The sequence below is a fragment of the Equus quagga genome, unplaced genomic scaffold (genome assembly GCF_021613505.1).
Source record: "Equus quagga isolate Etosha38 unplaced genomic scaffold, UCLA_HA_Equagga_1.0 202658_RagTag, whole genome shotgun sequence".
Classification (NCBI taxonomy): Eukaryota; Metazoa; Chordata; class Mammalia; order Perissodactyla; family Equidae; genus Equus; species Equus quagga.
Window position 1 is genome coordinate 7837 of NW_025798606.1, and position 9319 is coordinate 17155.

The 9319-nt window shown below is 35.7% G+C and overlaps 1 pseudogene; it reads right to left on the reverse strand.

Annotated features, from left to right (window-relative positions):
* Positions 1 to 329: 329 nt before the first annotated feature.
* On the reverse strand, positions 330 to 1265 carry LOC124233439 (olfactory receptor 2T33-like; annotated as a pseudogene).
* Positions 1266 to 9319: the final 8054 nt, after the last annotated feature.

Genomic DNA, 9319 nt, shown 5'->3' on the forward strand with positions numbered 1-9319 from the left:
GTAAACTAAACCTCAATTTTGTAAAAAATCAACAATTAACCTTCAAATTGCTTGACTAGTTCATTCTTTGCACAAATATTTATTGAGCACTGTCGTACAGAAATATTTTAATAAACATTTATTATTCTTAGAGTTTCCATAATCCACAATTTGTTTTGTTTATGACAACTTAGCAAATGATCACAAAGTATGGAGGTATGGCTCTCCCTCAAAGTAAAATAGAAAAGACATATGGATATAATGCATATATAACCTCTCTGGGAAATCTCATACAATCACTTTTACAATCTTGAACTTTGGGGCAAGTGAATGTCAATCTTAGTTATGAGTTAAGCAGCACACGGGCACATGTGCCTTCTCAGGGTGCCCTTGACCTCACTGTTCCTCAGACTGCAGATGAGGGGGCCTCAGCACAGGGGTCAAGATGGTAGAGGAAGTCAACGGAAACTTATCATGGTTAGCTGACCTGTAGGATTTGGGTCTCATGTAGGTGACATAGGCAGCTCCAAAAAAGAGTCCCACCACAGCCAACTGTGAGGAGCAGGTGGCAAAAGCCTCCTTGCAGACTTCTATAGAACGCAGGTAGAGAAGAGCTGCGAGGATGAGACTCTAGGAGGTCAGGATGAGAGGTAAGGGCACCAGGAACATTAAGACACAGCAGATGTACATGGCCGTACTCAAAGGCAGACGTGTCAGCACAAGCTAAGCGCATCAGGATGGAGCCTCACAGACGAAATGATGGATTTCATGTGTGCTGTAAAATGGGAAGGTCAGGGTTGCAGCAGCATGCATGAGCCCATCAGCTGCCCCCTGGAACCAAGATGCCAAGTCATTCCCAGGTATAACTGCTGGCTCATGACGACAAGGTATCTCAGTGGATGGTGAACAGCCACATAGCGGTCATAGGACATGGCTGCTCAGAGGAAGAACTCAGCCCTCCCAGAGTGAGGAAGAAGAAGATCTGCGGCCCACAGCCAGCAGGGGAGATGGACTTCTTGCTGGTAAAGTAGTCAGCAGCCATTTGGGGCACAATGGTGGAAACCAGCATCGTGTCCATGAGGGAAAGTTGGCTCAGCAGAAAGTACATGCCTGTGTGGAGGCGGCGGGGGTCCCAGTGAATCAGGAGAATCAGGACAGCACTGCCCAGCAGGGAGGTTAACTCATGGTTAGAACCGTCACAAGGAGAAATAGGCTGGCTTATGTGTGGTTAAAGAGTCCGGGAGAAGGATACCTGAGGTGGTGTTCCATTTTCCATGATACCACATAAGCGTAACACTGCAAATAGATAGATGAGAGAATTTTCATCATTTTCAATGCTCTATTTGAACTATGCATTTCTTGATAAGCACATATGTGAAAATGATGAAATCTATTTCAAATCCTACAGCTGACTTTTTCGAATGTTTTAACTTGGGCCTATAATTAATTTCAACTTTTCTCTCATTTTCAAACTTTTCAAAATGAGTATCTCCCAGCTTTGTTATTGATTAATTGGCATAAGGAACAAAAGTTCTTGATAAATTACAAGAACATGGTGTTTCCTTGTGCTACCTGACACCAACATAAGTGAACAGAAGGAAATCACTCACACAGTTTGTCATTTATATTTGTACTTGCTTTACATAATGTACAGTCAACATTCTTAGAGGTTGAATTAAATCCATGTGTGTAATTATATAAAAGCCATGTTCTTAATAATGAGGGCTACACCTATGTAACATGTCAAAATTTATTGAAGTCTGCAAAAATCAGGTAATTTTTCTTGATGTTGATTAATCCAGGAAGACATTTTCAGATTTCCAAACAAAACAATTTGTATTTTCAGGTCTAGAAACAGGAAGAACTGAGTCTACAGATGGAAACATAAATTAATTTGGAATTGTTAGTGCATTTAGTTTAACTTTACTGAGTATACAGTGAAAACAGTAATGACCTTCTTAGAATATTTCCCCCAATGCAATACTATAATACTAAAGGGGACTTTCATTAACTGTAAATAAGTACTTTCTGTAATGACCCTGTTTTCCCTCAAAGTCGCAGAAACACAATCTTTCTGTGTACAAAAGAGAAAATAAAATTCCTTAGTTCTTCACCCAAGCACAGAGACAAAATAATTTCTTCCTCAGTTCCAGGGGAATCTAAATATTTAAAAGTATTTTCATCTCTGATCTCCTGTAGTTTAAAGTGTTCTAGTTTGTTGAATAAATACAGTCATGGATGTAGAGATGGAGATGCTAATTCAGTCTCAAGGATATGGTGTGATTCAGTCTGGTGACTTGACAGAAGGCGTTCACCTCTTCCACAGTCTTTTCCTTTGCCCCCACTTTACATAGCCGTCTCATACGTGAATCCCAATAAACCTGGAGGAATGCAATGCAAAAGGCTCTCTCGATCCCTAACTCCACTGCTCTTGCTTGAACACCACCATTGCACTGGCAGAATTCCACTTGAGGGTTTTAGTTGGTTGTTTCAAAGTTAGGTATCATGGAAACACAGTTTTTCCTCATCAGATGTTTTCTGCATTTGCCAAGACCTTGTGATCTACATGCTCACATATTTCTAACATGCAGCCTGTACCCCCAATAACTGTATGATATGCATAATTATAACCCCTTTAGTTCCATTTTCCTGAAGGACCTCAAAACTCTTCCAACTCATTTCTATGACTTGAAAACTTATTATTTCCCATCTCCTGTATTGTTGAAGATTGATAAAACTTTAAACCTGTTTAGAAGTCAATAGGTAACTCAGTAAATGTAGCGTGTTGGGCAAGTTGCTTAAGTTAAATTTTTGCTATCATTTTGCCTATTTTTAAGTGTACTGTCAGTACAACAGCATTAAGAATATTCACATATTTGTGCAACCATCACCGATATTAATCCCCAGGACTTTTCTCATCTTCTTAAACTGAAACTCTGTACCCATTAAATAATAACTCTCCATCCCCCTTTCTCCCCAGTGCCTGATAACCCTTGCTCTACTTTCTGTTTCTATAAATTCGACTACTCTAGGAACCTCAGATAAGTGAAATAGTACAGCATTTGTTTGTTTGTTTTTGGTTTTTTGACTGGTTTATTTCACTTAGCATAATGTTCTCAATGTTCATCCATGCCATAACATGTCAGATATGTCAGATTTTCTTTCCACTTTAAGACTGAATAATATCCGTTTGCATACATACACCACATTTGACTTATTAATTCATTCCATCTATGGTCATTTGTGATACTTAGATTCCAGTTGTATACTTAAGCGTCAATTTAATGGGATTTTTGAAAGCAGATGTTATTTTTTTAATTTTAGTAAGGTAAATATATATAGCACAAAAATACAGCAATTTGAGCTAAGTTTTTGCTTACCTCATGCAGGAGAGGTTTACATGTTTTTTGAGAGTAATTATAAGAATTTACATGAATTTCCATTTTATAAAATACATTTTCTATTATTTTGAAAATTTCCACTTCTGGTGAAGCATTTCATCAAGTATTAAATTGCTAGCTCTCAACTTTTCAATAGAGATAAGTGATATATCTATGCATTTTTTAGGTGTAATACACTGTATTAAAATCATCAGTCATCATCAATCTAATTGACTAGTCAGCATGCTAATAGTGTTTACATTATCTAATGGAAATTTCATCTGAATGTGTCAATTAATTCCATGAATAGTAAATAATTCTATTTTCTTAAGACATGATAATGTTTAATTATTTGTTTAGTTATGATTCCTATCCATCTTTTCACATTACACAGGTTAGACTATTTGCCCCTGATTAAAATGTGTGTAGACCCACACTAGGAGGATCTAAGGGACCATTTCTAACAACATTGACCATAGACACAGTATGGAAGAAACCGAAGTTGAAGAATTAACTCATTTTACAAACACATATCTACAATGACATTAAATGGAAGAACGAAAGCTTAATTCAGACTTACACAGAAATATGAAAATTTAATACTCTAAAAAAGAAATGTTTTTGTTTATTTTCTTCACTATGCATTCAGAATGATAAACATTTGGTCTTTTCTTGTTTCAACAGTCTTTCGCTTAGAATGGTAGTAAAATTGTGATAGCTTGATTTTAAATCACAAAATCATCTCTTTTTCAATACTACTAAAAGACACAAATGTATCCTTTCCTTTTTTGCATACATTAATCATGGAATATTTACAAAACTGCCTGTAATTTTCCTTCTATATTTTTCTGATCGCTGTTTCCCTCAGTTAACATTTAAAACTATAAATCTTTTTCCCAAGGATACTGGGATGATTAATCAATCTGCTCTGTAAAAAAATAAAAAAAGTAACAGCCAAATTGATTATTTGACTGAATTGACAAATTATTACAAGAATTTTAACATGATTACTCTGTCAACTAGCATATGTTTTAGTTCTTCAGATTGTAGGATAGGTAATGTGTGGCTTTTATTTGTAAAACTATATAGAAAGATAGTGTTACTGTGGATATTCTAGAGTTTAAAATTCATAAGCAAATTTGTAAATATTAAGAGTCTAGCATGACTCACATACGATATCAATGATGACCCCTAACAGGCTGGATCGGTACGCCTCTGGGAAGCATCAGGATAAGGCCTCTCTCTGGGTCAATGAAGGCTCTTCTAGCCTGGCAGCACCAAACTCACTCATGTCAGTGTCTGGAGAGATTAGCAATGGGTGTGGCCTATTGCCATCATTTGCTAAAAATACTATCTTATTAATATGCCAGAGCTGCCTAAGTCTGACACTTTGGATTCCAAATATGTTTAACTTTCAGGAGATTTAGATTCCTAGAACTTCAGTATACTTCCCAACATCCTTTAATAAAGCTGTAATTCATTGAAATGAAAAAATACCTTACAAAGAAAACAAAAATTTAAATAAATGTCCTTTGAGAGGTTTGGTGATTTAAAAATACACTAGGGAGTGAATTGATGATTTCAGCATTAGTTGTTTGCACTTTGATAAGTAGGGAAGATTAAAGAGTGTGTTATTGAGTGACAAGATATATCAAAGGCAGGAATTAAATTGATGAAGCCCGTGGTGGAATTCAGTTAATTTTCTTTTCCTTTTTCAACTAATTTGACAGAATCACTGTGTGTTACACATTTCAATTTGTTTATAACAAGGTCATATAATTTTATTTTATATGCTTGCATCTATGTAATAAAATCCATGATAATAACAACAACAGTCACAAGAGATGGCATTTATTGTGCCAAGTGCTTTGCAGTGTGATTTTGTCTGGGCTTATTTTCCTAATTATTTCATTGTGGATTATATGTTATGTTCCCGGTCAAATCTTGGTTCTTGGCTCCTTTTTCACCACTCTTGTGTCCTTGGCTTGTCTAAGAGTAAGTGTAATTATCACTTTCCACAACTGTAAAACTAAAAATCTACCTCTCTCATGGAATAGTTGATGGGAAAACCTGACTCTGTTCAAAAGTGAGATATTGTAATTACTTGATCCAGATGAGCTGTAGTAACTGTCATTTTGTTTGTTGAGAAGAGGAACACATCATAGATTTTAATTTCACCTCTGTCTGTGGATGTTGAATCTTATCAGAATGGAAAATCTCACTCAGCTGTGGAATGTCATTGACCACCTCAGTGAAATCTACATTGAAAGTCAAGCTGCTTCATGTCCTATGCAAATCCAGGACCCTAGCTAAGCACAATTAGTACGTCATGGACAGACAGTACAGCAGGTTTCAGGTAAGACCTTCAGCAAGTGTAGTAATGAGTGTCAATAAATTTTCACCTTCATGTTCTGAATATTGCTGTGCCTAAGGTGACAGATCTGTCAAAATAATGCTCTACTAACACAGTGTTGCCACTGTCAAATGGAGGAAATAGATTTTGCACAATGTGGTTCAAAAGCCCTGTGGGTTTACAGGAGACATGAAACTAGAAATCACCTGCAAGAAAGTACTGGGAAAGTCGCAAAAATGTGGTCACTAAACAAAATGCTACAGAAAAAAAAACATTGGATCAATGAATAAATCAAAGGAGGAATCAAAAATACCTGGAGACAAATGAAAATGAAAATACAACATACCAACTCTTATGGGATACAGCAAAAGTGGTTCTAAGAGGGAAATTTCTAGCAATACAGGTCCACCTCACAAAACAAGAAAAACCTCAGAGGAGTAATTGCAACCTACACCTAACAGAACTAACAAAAGAAGAACAAACAAAGCCCAAAGTCAGCAAAAGGAGAGAAATAATAAAAAATAGAGTAGAAATAAATGAAATAGAAACTTAAAAGAAAAGAACCAAACAGTAGAAAGTGTCAATGAGACTAAGTGCTGGTTCTTTGAGAAAATAAGTAAAATCCTCAAACCCTTAGCCAAACTCACTAAGGAAAGCAAAAAAAGAGAGAAAACCCTCAAATAAATAACTAGAAAGGAAAGAGGAGAAATTACAATGGATACCACAGAAATACAAAGGATTATAAGAGAATACTCTGAAAAACTGTATTCCCACATATTGGGTAACCTGGAAGAAATTGATAAATTCATAGACTCATACACTCTCTTAAAACTGAATCAAGAAGAATTAGAGAAAATGAATAGATCAATCGCAAAAAAAGAGATGTAAACAGCAATCAAAAATCTCCAAATAAATCAAAACCCAAGACCAGATGACATCTCTGGAGAATTCTATCAAACATCCAAAGAAAATTTAATATCTATCTTTCTCAAATGATTCCAAAAAATTAAAGACAGAATACTTCCTACATCATTCTATGAAGACAACATTACCTTGATAACAAAACAAGACAAGGATAGGAAGAAGGAGGAAAATTACAAGACAATATCACTGATGACCACAGATGCAAAAATCCTCAACAAAATATTTGCAAACCAAGTACAGCAATACATTAAAAGGATAATACACCATGATCAAGTGGGACTTAAGCCAGGGACACAAGGCTGGTTCAACATCTGTAAATCAAACAATGTGATACACCACATTAACAAAATGAGGAATAAAAATGACATGATCAAGGATGCAGAGAAATCATTTGACAAGCTTCAACATCCACTTATGAGACAAACTATCAATAAAATGGGTATAGAAGGAAAGTGCTTCAACATATTAATGGCCACTTATGACACAACCACAGCCAACATCATACTTAGTGGTGAAAACCTGAAAGTCATTCCTCTGAGAACAGGAACAAGACAAGGATGTCCACTCTCAGCACTGCTATTCAACATAGTACTGGAGGTTTTGGCCAGAGCAATTAGGCAAGAAAAAGAAATAAAAGAATCCAAATTGGAATGGAAGAAGCAAAACTCTTACACTTTGCAGATGACATGATTTCATATATACAAAACCATAAAGAATCCACCCCCAAAACTATCAGAAATAATCAACAACTACAGCAAAATTTCAGGGTACAAAATCGACTTGCAAAAGTCAATTGCATTTATATACACTAATAAAGAACTAGCAGAAAGAGGAGTCAAGAATATGATCCGATTTACAATCACAACAAAGAGAACGAAATATCTAAAAATAAATTTAAACAAGGAGATGAAAGACGTTACACTGAAAATTGTAAGACTTTATTTAAATAAATTGAAGATGACATAAATAGTAGAAAGATATTCCCTGATCAAGGATTGAATGAATAAACATATTTAAATTGCCCATGTTACCTAAAGCAATCTACAGATTAAATGCAATCCCAATCTGATTCCCAATGACATGCTTCATGGAAATACAACAAATAATCTCAAAATTTTTATGGAACAACAAAAGACCTCCAAAAGCCCTAGAAATCCTGAGGCAGGGGGAAGGGGGGGGGACACGATGGCGGCATCACAATCCTGGACTTTAAATTACACTACAAAACTATAGTAATCAAAACAACACGGTACTGGCACAAATACAGACACACAGATCAGTGGAACAGCATTGAACGCCCAAAAATAAAACCATACATCTATGGAAAGCTAATCTTTGACAAAGTAGCCAAGAACATACAATGGAGAAAGGAAAGTCTCTTCAATAAATGGTGTTGGTAAAACTGGACAGCCACATGTAAAAGAATGAAAGTGCACCATTATCTTACACGATACACAAAAATTAACTAAAAATTGATTAAATACTTGAATGTAAGACCTGAAGCCATAAAACTACTGGAAGAAAATATAGGCAGTACACTCTTTGACGTCAGTCTTAGCAGCATCTTTTCGAATGCCATGCCTACCTGGGCAGGGAAACAAAAGAAAAAGTAAACAAATGAGACTAGATCAGACTAAAAAGCTTCTGCAAGGCAAAGGAAACATGAACAAAACAAAAAGACAACCCCCTAACTGGGAGAACATATTTGCAATCATATATCATAAATATATAAAGAAATCATACAACTCAACCACCAAAAAACACAAACAACCTGATGAAAAATAGGCAAAGGATATGAACAGATATTTTTCCATAGAACATATACCTATGGCCAACAGGCATATAAAAAGGCACTCAACATCACTAATTATTAGCAAAATGAAAATCAAAACTACAATGAGATATCATCTTACATCTGCCATAATGGAATAACTAAAAAGAAAAAAAAGAAAATTGCTGTAGATGATGCAGAGAAAAGCAAAACCTCCTACTCTGCTGGTAGGAATGCAAACTGGTGCAGCCACTGGAAAATAGCACAGAAATTTCTCAAAAACTTAAAAATAGACGTACGGTACAATCCACCTACCCCACTACTGAGTGTTTATCCAACGAACTTGAAATCAACAATCCAAAGAAATTTATGCACCCTTATGTTCATTGCAGCATTATTCACAACAGCCTTGATGTGGAAGCAACCCAAGTACCCATAAACTGATGAAATGCATAAAGAAGATACAGTATATATAGGCAGTGGAATACTACTGAGCCATAAAAAAGACAAAATTGTCCCATTTGCAACAGCATGGATGGATCTTCAGAGGTTAAGCAAAATTAGCCAGACAGAGACAGACAAATGCCACATGATTTAGTAATATGTGGAAGATAAACAATCGCATGGATAAAGAGAACAGATTAGTGGTTACCAGAGGGGAAGGAGGTGGGGAGGCAGATGAAAGTGTTAAAGGGGCACAAATGTATGGTGAGGGATAGAAACTAGACTGTTCGTGGTGAGCATGATGCAGTCTATACAGAAACTGATAAATAACAGTGTGCGCCTGAAATTGCACAATGTTATAAACCATTATGACCTCAGCCAAATAATTTTTAAAAAGGAATTTAAAAACTGTGAATTAACACAATGTTAAATTTGTGTCTTTTTTTGAAAAAATTCTGACTATTTTCT